General features: G+C 35.6%; 1 protein-coding gene across 1 annotated transcript in view; it reads right to left on the bottom strand.

The window, feature by feature from the left end:
• NRIP1 (nuclear receptor interacting protein 1) overlaps positions 1–9,437 on the bottom strand; it is a 49,060-nt gene extending 39,623 nt beyond the window's left edge. The window contains exon 1 of the mRNA XM_058731760.1: positions 9,313–9,437. The gene's annotated coding sequence lies outside the window, so the exon portion shown is untranslated. The remainder of the gene's footprint in view (positions 1–9,312) is intronic.
• Between the last annotated feature and the right edge of the window lie 299 nt (positions 9,438–9,736).

Raw genomic sequence — 9,736 nt, forward strand, 5'->3', positions numbered from 1 at the left:
AGCCAATCCACTTGGACTGTATCCAACGGATGTCTTTGGTAGTTAGCACTGGGAGGCAGCAGAAAAGGAACAAAAATGGGCAAACATGGCCCACAAAGGAGAGGGAATCCAACATGGCTTAACGTTTATGGACACGGTTTCCTTGTGCCCTGAAAAAGTTACGTATGCTCAGAAACAACTTTCTTAAAGTCCATTTTAAACTCATGCTCCTTATTTTCCTTGGAAAAAAGTATGTATCTTCCCACGCTGATTCTTTGGAAGTTGAGAAACCTGAATGATAGGTGCTATAATTTGTAAAGAAGCAGAGATAAATTGCTCAACTAGAATTCTACATCACAAATGGTAAGAGTGAGGAAGACAAGGGGAGGCAATAAAAAGCACTTCACTCATCCCCCTCCAACACATTAGAAATAAATCACAGTTGCCAGAGGGAAAAGTTCATAATTCCTAGCTCCTAAATCAAGTCATTTGATGAAGTTTCTAGGAGAGAATTGTTGTGGGAAGAAAACTTCTCCATTAAAAGTTTATCCAAGAATTTGATTCATAAATTATGTTTCACATTGTGAAAAAATGGGCATTTATAAATTTTCTTTAGTTTAGAATTCAACCTTCTAAAGTCAGACGTAAGAATTCAAAGAAAGAAATGGCAAGTAGACCGGAAAGAAGGAGTTAATGCCTTTAGAATTCAGCTTCCATCATACATGGGTGACTATCTCTTTAAATAATTTAAATCCTCTCCATCAACTACAAAGCTGTTTTGAAGCCATTTAGCTTTGTTCTTTACATGTGTTCTAATTAAGAAATGACCTTGTCATCACACACACCATAAATCCGGGATTATTTCCTACAGCAAAAAATTCACAGAGTCCCCCCCAAAAAAAGAAAAAGAGGGGAAAAAAAAGACTTCTTCCTCAGTTCCTCACTAAAGGAAGTTGTTGGTTGGCTAAACGCTGAAGCAGTTTCACCGCATAATTTTTTTTTTGTTGTTGAATGTCACAGGGCGGGTTAGTGTGACCTTGAGCTGCATCAGCAGCACAGCAAGGGTCGAGATGCCTGCAGGCGCCCTTGTACTGGATTTGCAAGACAAAAACCTTCAAACTAGCTGAAGGACATCTTAAATCTCTTCAAAGGTTTTCCGAACTAATCTGGGCTGCTCTTAGCAGGATCTGTGCCAGTGTGAGAGGCAAAATTAAAAACAAGGTCTTTGACAGGATGTTGTCTCCTCTTAACCCTTCCTAAGCAGAACAGAACAAATCACAGGCTTTCTGGAGAGACAGTTTACCTAGAAGCATTCTTTCATAACAAATTACATAAGCAAGCAATCACAAAGGATGGGGCAGCTATTAGTTCTCAAAATCAAACCTCCCGTGACACTGATTAAAGAATTTGGGTCAATTTTTTTTTCTTGACCATATTTTAATGTAGTGAATGTAAAACTTAAAGCTCTATTTGCTATCTTTTCGATTTGTAGCACAGTGAGAGGTTAAGAATAAGGAAACATTTCCATCCACATTAATCTCTAGAATTCTTTTTTTTTTTTTTTTTTTTTTTAAGGACTAAGCCATAGCTGGTTAAGTCACAAACTTCATGCATATTACAAAGAGCTTACTAAAATGACAACAGGTCAACAAAATGACATCATAGGTTTACAAAGTTCTTATATCTAACATGATGGATGCACTGCTAAGAGGGGGAAAAATCAGAATAGTGAAAAGGAACATAAAATGAACAAAGCAATGTCAGCCTTGTTAGGAAAAAAAATCAGTGTGAAACGTTGTTACTGTGCTGTGGTATCTCCAATGCACGAACCAAGAACTGGGTGCGAGTCTTCCCTGGCAATGTTTTCAAAGTTTATTAAGTAGCTGTGCTGCCAAGCAGTAGTCGAAGGAACAAATAGCCATATCACTGTCTTTAGGATACTGCATTTTAAGTACCCTTCCATCTAGAACATGTTAATTTGTCATCATCAGATAAAAGGTATGACGTAACTAGTCGGAGAGAATATTTAGTAAAAGGTACAGAGTTTATTAAGGTTTGGTAGGTTGCAAATTAGGTCCTTTAAAAAAAAAAAATAGGCTAAGTAAATTCAAGATTATGCTGAGTAACAACCACACTTTCACTTCCTTGAATTCAGACACACTTTTCTGAATGGGACAGGAAAAGGGTAAAGTAACACCTAGTAAGCAGACAATACACGAGAGTGAACCATACATGTGCATTTCTTTAGTCTCTGTGTAAAAGGAGACAAGAGCATATACTGTACTGAATGCTGTGGCTGAAGGCTGTTAAAAAAAAAAAAAAAAAAAGGACTCTAGGGACACAGAGTGAGCAGTAACTAGGTTTTCAGTTCACAGGTACATGTGCCCTAGGTGGTGGTCAGTGACGGTTAAAAAACAAGGAAGGGCTGGCCAGGGAGAAGAGAATGGCACCACTCTAGGTTACAGAAATAGCACTCAAAGGCAGGGAAGAGCTGAGTGTGAGACAGGAAGGGGGGGTGGTCCAATGTGACTAGAGATTAGGATGAAAACGCAATTGGGACCAAGGACTTTGAATCAAGGCCATGGCCAGGAGCTGGCCTTTATCTGGTGGGCAGTGGAAGGGTTACAGGCAATAGTCTGATTAAACGCATGTCAAAAACAAAAACAGAAGTTGTAGAGTTGTTGACGGCTTGGAGGGGAGAAACTGAGATGAACTAGCGCAGAAAACATGGTCCAAATGAGACAGGGGCAAGAATGTTGAAGAAAAACATAACTCCAAAAAACGATAAAGGCTGGTCTGAATATTTATAAAGCAACGCGTAGAACATAAATAGTGCTATAAAGTAGGATATTTTTAATGGCAAATACATTAAATCAAAAAATTATGAAAATAATAACCATATCTCAAGCCCAGGTTTGTAAATCACCTTGCTGACATGATTTGTACAAAGTTTCAAGAAAATCACGAACTCCTGTAGAGGTATTTAACAAAGAGTCAGAATCAGATTCTGTTGGCGATCTGAATTTTGTACATTTAAAATAACACTCTTCATTAAATATCAAGTAAGGATTTTTGCCTATTAAGGCAGTAACATGTAACTTTTCAGAATAGTGTGAAGGTATCTTCCCTTGGCCATAGGAGACAGATGTCTGGCTTAAACCATAATGTGGTTGCTGGAGCTCCCACAGTATAAAGAGTTCCATCAACACTAATGAGAATAAAATTAACTCGGCAAACATTTATTCTGTGTATACTATGTTTAGAACTCAGAATTAAAAAATAAAAAGTCCCCAACATTCTATCAGCTTTGTACTTCTAGTGTATCACTTATAACGATAAGTCCCTAAATTATAGTTTACACCATGACACCATTACACAGTTAACAGATTACAAGTACAAAGAATATTAAGCTGTTAGTGAATTAAGTCCCAACCAGCAGCCATCTTGGTATCCCCATGCAGCTGACAAGGTACGCAATGAAATCTCAGAACTCTCTGGGAAGACCCAGTACCCGTGCAATTTGAAGAGAGTCGTCAAATACTCCAGAGACTGACTGTCCTGCTAAGACCTCAGAAAGAATTTAACAGAGTATCAGCCAAGGTAAGAGGGTAGGGAGTGAAAAAGAACAGGAGTCACTAGAGCCAAGAAACTATCTGCCAGAGAGCAGACTGTACTCTCAGAAAAGGAAAGCCAGCATCAGGGATCAGGTTGAGGCAAGTAGAGGGGAAGGTCAAACAAAGGAGAGAAGAAGAAAGATTCTGAAGGGAATATTTCTCACTTCCCTGAAGAAGTAAACTTTACTCTATGAAGTCATGAAGAAAATGGCCAAATCACCAAACCCTCTAAAGTAAGAAGAATCCATCACAGGAGAAGTGTTTGGAAGTTCACAGGTCATAAAAAGGTCTAGAAATTGAAAGCCAGGGTACTGACAGGGCACAACTAGTGATGACCTCCCCAAGTATCTACAAATAAAATGACTTTTCCTTGAGTAAGCATCTCCATCCTACCAGTAATACTTTGCAGCACATTTTATGTCTAGACATTAATATGAGGATGGGTAATATGATAAGCCTTGCAGATTAAAAAAAAATTTACTAATCTGCAAACACGAAAAGTAGGATACAACATTATTTAAATAATAATAGAGAATACTCTGTTGGCAATTAGACAAGTTAATTCCCGTAAAGAAAAAATTCTTAAAGCACCTCTAAGGAGGTGTGTGAAGTCAAAACTATTTTCATAATAACAACCTGTTACCTGCTTGTTGTCTCTTTCTCTCATGAATGTACACAGAAGTAAGTGATGTGTGTTACTGATAATGTGTTAATGACTAAAGGAACATAGCCTTGTATATTCTTGAGTTTTAAATATTTTGTCAGTTTTAATGTCTTTAAAAAAATTTTTTTTTTTTTAATTTGAGAGAGAGAGAGAGAGAATACGTGAGCTCTCTTTAGAGAGGGAGAGAATCTCAAGCGGGCTCCATGCTTAGCGTGGAGGCCTATATGACCCTGGGATCATGACCTGAGCTGAAATCAAGAGTTGGACGCTCAACCTGGTGAGTTATTCAGGTGCCCCTCTCAGTTTTAATTTCTAATATGGCAAATATTGGTTGATATGGCCCTCATAAAGAAAAGCTCTTTTGGGTCCTCAATAATTTAAAAGCCTAAAGGGGTCCTGAGACTGAAAAGTTGGAGAACTGCTGCTAGTCTACTGACATAGAGTCAAGAACTTCACAATCTTGGTTTCAATCTTCAAACAATATCTCTTTCTAATTTTCAACAATTTATACTTTTAACAATGCCAGATAAATACTGTTCTCTGTGCAGACATGTCTCAAAGACCCAGGTGGGGGAAGAAAACAAAAAACAAAAAAACGATCTTTTAAAAAAGAAAATTAGTAGACTAAAGAGGGTAAGAAATATCTACTATTTTTGTGCAGTCGCTCCTCTTCTGAATTTACCATGCAAGAAGTAACAAATCCACAGATATTTATAAAGAGGCTGCTATGCATTGAGAACTGAAGACAGGATAACTAAGTGACAAACTAGCCCTTGGTAGGCTCACCATCCTGACAGAAAAAAATATAGTCCACAACATGGTGAGATACTAGTAACAGAAAAGGTATGGACACAGTTAAAAAAAAAAAAAAATGGAAGGGCAAATTACTGGGAAGAAGACAGGCAGGGAACGTGTTTGCTAGTTGTGAAGGCACACCATCTAGGTGGCATGTGAATTGACTGGCAATAATCAAGGCTTTGCCAAATGGAACAGAAGTTAAAAGGCTCTCTTTAAGCAGTGGGAGGAGCATCAGTCCCAGCAGGGAAGCCCAACAGCACACAGCATGTTTTAGAAATGTTAAGTAATCTACTCAAATAACAGAAACTGTGAGTAATTAGGAAGTTTTATGGAATTTGATAAAGTAATTTGAGGTCATCTGTTGAATTCAGTGATGAAAATTATGGATTTATAATTTGTATGTCTTTTTCTTAATTTCCAACCTGTTGTAGAGAGAAACTTTTAAAAAATACAATGAAAGTAATTTGTTTTAAAAAAAATGAAGTGAAAACAAAAGCTAGTTCTTCACAGATATTTTGAGAACCTTGGAGAACAGGCTGCAAGATGGTGGGACAGAGGGGCAGTAAACTAGAGAGAAAAGCTTCATGCTAGAGCTTGCATGGACAGTACTGTCAATAATCTTTCTACACGTAAATGAAGAAAAGAAAATAAATAGGGTTTGAAAATTACTGGCATATCTCTAATCCAGAATGGGGAAATTCTAGTCATCTAGATGAAGGGCATAAACCCTACTGTTAGAATCACACTAATTTCAGATGCGCAAACCACAGGCCATGTGATTGATGGGCAAACATAGCAGAGAATCAAGGAGAATATCAGGTTCACTAGTTATTTTAAGTGAAGACGACCAGGGTCTGTGTAAGAAGAGAAAGTGAATTGACACTCTGAACAACACATTTTAAAATTATTTTAATTATTTCATTTGCCACCTTTCACGGGACAGAAAAACCCTGAGTTGACATGGTGGCTTGGTATAGTGGAGAATTTTCCTCTCAAAATGATGTTCATTAATATCATTAACTTACTAAAAGTATTAGGTAAAGCTTACTAAAGGTATTAAGTAAAAGACTTAAAAAAAAGCCAATTCTTTAAAGACACCAAGTTCAGCAAAATGTTAATTATACTAACGTTTCCCATTGTAACAGTGTATTAGGATTAAGGAAGACCTGTTACTTTCTTATGGTCATTATGCTATTGGGATTGCTGAATTACTTTATCAGACTAGTAACAGGAGCGAATTGGAAGTTTTAGGAAAATGTAGTGGCTGTGGAGGCAAAGGCATAAGCAAGGAGGCTTCTAGCACAAACACTCCAGATGAGAAAGGCACTCTGAGACAAAATGCTGGCTGTGGGAAAGGAAATTAAAGAGGGAGTGGAAGCAACGTTGGTAATTAATGCTTCATTTGAGCCCAGCATCCACATTTTCTTGCCCAGGTTGTCCACAAAACCAAGGAAACATCAGTTGAGAAAGCCAAGTTAATTTATGGGAATTAATTCCAACTAAAATAACTCCCCTAGATTCTGGATTGATCTTGGTTTCACCAGTACCATGTTATCAACTGAAAACCTTGTGTAGGAGTTTAAACACTTTTTCAAAGTGTTAGTTCTTAAATTAAAAACCTTACTATGAGGCATGTTTTATAAAGTTTGGGGAAGGCATTCCATGTAGACAACTAGACTTACCAACCTGGTAACCCAATCTGTTAGAACCAGCTGAATCACTGGACATTTTTGTGTCTTCATACAGACATTTCTGTATCTGACAGAAAACCTACTGAAATAGTTATCAACAATTTAATTGAACTAGAAGAAAAATATATACATTAAAGAACTCTTCCCAGGGAGAAATCATAAGATATAACAATAAAAACTCCACTTAGTGAGAAAATGAGTATTTGAAGCTAAACTGATTTATGGTCAATTATCTAATTCCACCCGAGATGGTCACTATTTTTTGTATTACCAACACTTACCAAAATTAGCTAATAAATGTTGCAATCTGAAATAAAAAGAGCACAGAAAGTATATGGAGTCCTATAAAACATTAAAAAAGGTGATTTTATTTTGTAATTTATATGGGATAAGTTTTTGTTTTTTGTTTTTTGTTTTCCAAAAGACAGAGCTGACAAGTGAGGAAAGGAAATCTGGCCTAAGGCACAGAGAAGCTTTATAAACACTTCATACTTTATATGATTTGCAATATTCATTGAATCAAATTCTTTTCCTTTTTCCTTATCACCCTCTTTGGCCTCCCATTCTCAAGAACATTACTCTACTTAAAAATATGACATACCTGTTTCTGGAGGATAGCTGTATAATGGACAGATTATAGTAAAACCTCATGGAATATATTAATTCACACTCTTCAACTGTATTCTATTGAATACTAGTCTTCTGAGATATATAAAAATCCTCCTTTGGAAACTAAGAATCCAACGGCTGACTAACAGAATGCCTACTGAAAAGATATATTATGACAACTTCTCCAAATTTATTTGACCATGGACCTCTAGTTCAAAACAAAGAATTGTTTAACAAAACATATTTTAAAAAACACATATTGAACATATATTCATTTTTAAATCTTGAAAAAATTTAAATGTACATAAGTGATCATCACTAATAGCTCATTTTTATATGCTTTCAAACTATTCACTGTACATTCAAAATAGTCTGTCTTTTCTATCTGGGAGAAAAGATCTAAATTTGATCATTTTTCAAGGACAACTTTTTGGCTATGTAAATTTGCCAGCTGGCTATCTATGATTTATTTATCCAACTGTCATAAGTGGTTGTTGGTTACTTGGTAAAACAAGGGTGTTGACAAATTAGGAACAACAAACTAATTATATCTTGTGGGTCACAAGAATATGCATGATTATAATTTTCATTTTAACAAAATTAAAAGTTGAGAATTAGAGCACAGTAACAACTATGCTCATCAAATAATAAAAGCAGATTTTGGACTATCAGTCATTAACACATAATTATACCTGAATGAAAGAACTCTTAGCATTTAACAAATAAAACTCTGGTCAATTTAAAATCTCAATTTAGAGGAAAAAATAATATAAGAATATGTGAGGAATGACTAGCAAACCAAAAAATTATTAGTAACTGTATAGTCCTTTTATTTGACAAATACAATGGTTTAAAGATTTTCCTACTTAAATTACAAGAAAGAACAAAGAGAATGATTAAAACAAAAAAATAAGAAGAATAATTAAATAACTTAATCCCTGGGTTTTCTGAATATACTCAGAATAGTCAGGAAACAGGAATTTGTATTAGCACTGTGCCCACCATCTCACACGTAAAATAAGGAAAAAAATCTGGCTCAAAGTTGCCATCCCCCTTGCGAAACATCAGGGTCCATTAAAATACCGTGAACTTTAGGATTTCCTATCTGTTTTCTTCTAACAAGAATTTTCAGCTAGCTAATTGAAAGTGAACTCTTCACAACTAATTATGAGCACAATAATTCATCACTATGTCCTTTCCCAGTTTAGTCGAAGTGCTTCTGTCCAGGCGTAAGCAGCGCAAAGTGCTAGAGCTTAAGACATGACAAATTCATTTAGGCTGTAGCTATACGAGATAACAGGAGTGCTAATCCAAGTAGAATTAACCACTTGCCCATCTCTTTCTGTCGTACTGCCCACCTACTTGTGGTAACTTAATCAGATTATTTTATCACATCTCAGAAATGCTAATATACTATTTGCCTTGTAAGAGGTAACCATTTTATATAATTCAAAAAGTAATCATTGACTCAGATTGTGATAAAACCACAATAACCAAACATGCTTCTATTTTTCCTCAAAACAATAATTAACTTTTTATCTGAAATCAGATTGCTATTTCGGGTTTTATATTAACTGTCCATTTTCTCTGGGTTTTGGTAAAAACAAATTATCATCAGCACAACTAATATTTCTGATTTCAAGCTTCTCAATCCCTCTCCAGAAGTAATCTATACCTTTGAATTCTGCAGAATCTCTCGTGTCTTTCTTAGGGCATTTAACTTCTTTCTACTGCTTGATAAAATTTATTTATCTCCTTTCGCTGTAAGCTCCTTAGACTGTATCTTATTCACTGTTTTGTTTTAAACCACACTGTGCCTAATGAAATAATTTGCACAGATATAACACAAAATATAAATCTGGTGACTACGAGCTAATTTATAACTAAGAAATTATGGTCCAAAATATATTAAAATTACATTGATTAAGCCTTAAGAATGCAGGAAAAATATTCTCACCATCTGTCTCCAACAAGGTTTGTATCTACTTTCTGAGAAAGGAAATCGAGAAGGCTGTTGAAAAGTAGCTCTCCTGTCATCTGGAGTCTTCAGATTCCCTGTTCCTCCTTCAGTCTCATGTGCATCTGAGGAAAAGGAAAAAGATAGTTTTGCATCTATTCCAAACCAGATTCTGGAATATCTTGTGTGAAGTTCTGTAAACTTTTCCCAGTATCTTTTCTTGTTCAAGTTCCATGTAGAAATAGGCATTTAAGAGAGAAATATGGTTTTATGAAATATGAATCATTCATTAAAGGAGAGCAACATATCTTTGCTTTCTAGACAATACATTTGATAAAAGTAGATGCTTCAAGAAAACAAACTGTGAAAAGGTTTATAATTGTTTCGGATATACTTATAACCTCTGTTAATTTTAAATTTCAGT

This window comes from Neofelis nebulosa, chromosome 5 (assembly GCF_028018385.1).
Source record: "Neofelis nebulosa isolate mNeoNeb1 chromosome 5, mNeoNeb1.pri, whole genome shotgun sequence".
In the NCBI taxonomy this organism is placed as follows: Eukaryota; Metazoa; Chordata; class Mammalia; order Carnivora; family Felidae; genus Neofelis; species Neofelis nebulosa.